We start from the raw sequence: 862 nt of genomic DNA, 5'->3' as shown, positions 1-862 counted from the left end.
GCGTGTACATGTATAGTTGTACGTATAAGTGTACTGATACACGTATAATATACGCAGTGACGTGATGGAGGAGTTCCACAAGGAGATCCGACGGCGCCGACAAGCTGCTGGAGTTGTTCCTCAGGGCGGGCACTGGGTCTCACCGGAGTCGAGGTGGAAGAAGATGACGGCGACGATGCACTGGTACCCGAGGTGCCCGGACCTGCGGCGAGCGCTGGGACTCAGTGCACACAGCGACTCCGGCTTCTGCTCTAGAGCATCGTGCCAGGGCTGCAGCTATTCCGGCGGGGACCAGACCGGTGGGTGGCAGTGCCGGCGGTCGTTCCTGGCGCCTTCGTCCTCAACGTCGGCGACCTCATCCATATGCATGCTCACCAACGGCCGCTTCCACAGCGTCTACCACCGCGCCGTTGTCAACCGCAACCGCGATAGGATATCGCTCGGATACTTCCTCGGCCCACCCGCCGAACGTCAAGGTTGCCGGAGGCCGCGTGCCGCCCGGCCGGAGCGCCGCCTACCGCGCCGTCACGTGGCCGGAGTACAAGGCCGTCCGCAAGAAGGCCTTCACCACAGGCGGCTCCACCCTCGAGATGGTCTCCACCCCTACCGCCACTGACGAACACAACGACGTAACCGACATCGTCCGGGATGTCATATAATATTTACCCCTAATCTGTCTTACTACTTTACTATTGTACCCTCAAGAATAAACGGTTCAGATTAGTTCTACTGGTAGTATAATACTTTCGGTAGAAAGCACAATACTTGCCTCTTGCTCTGTGTTTTTTCTTCCGTGCACGGTGATTATGGCAGAGGCCTCCAGCTGTTCATAAACGCATGACGTTTTGACCTCTTCACAGTT

General features: G+C 57.3%; 1 pseudogene; it reads left to right on the top strand.

Annotated features, from left to right (window-relative positions):
* LOC127775159 (gibberellin 3-beta-dioxygenase 2-like) lies at positions 1-660 on the top strand (annotated as a pseudogene).
* Positions 661-862: the final 202 nt, after the last annotated feature.

The sequence above is a fragment of the Oryza glaberrima genome, chromosome 5 (assembly GCF_000147395.1).
Source record: "Oryza glaberrima chromosome 5, OglaRS2, whole genome shotgun sequence".
Classification (NCBI taxonomy): Eukaryota; Viridiplantae; Streptophyta; class Magnoliopsida; order Poales; family Poaceae; genus Oryza; species Oryza glaberrima.
The sequence above is the reverse complement of the archived record's forward strand: the minus strand, read 5'-3'. Positions and strand labels throughout refer to the sequence as shown.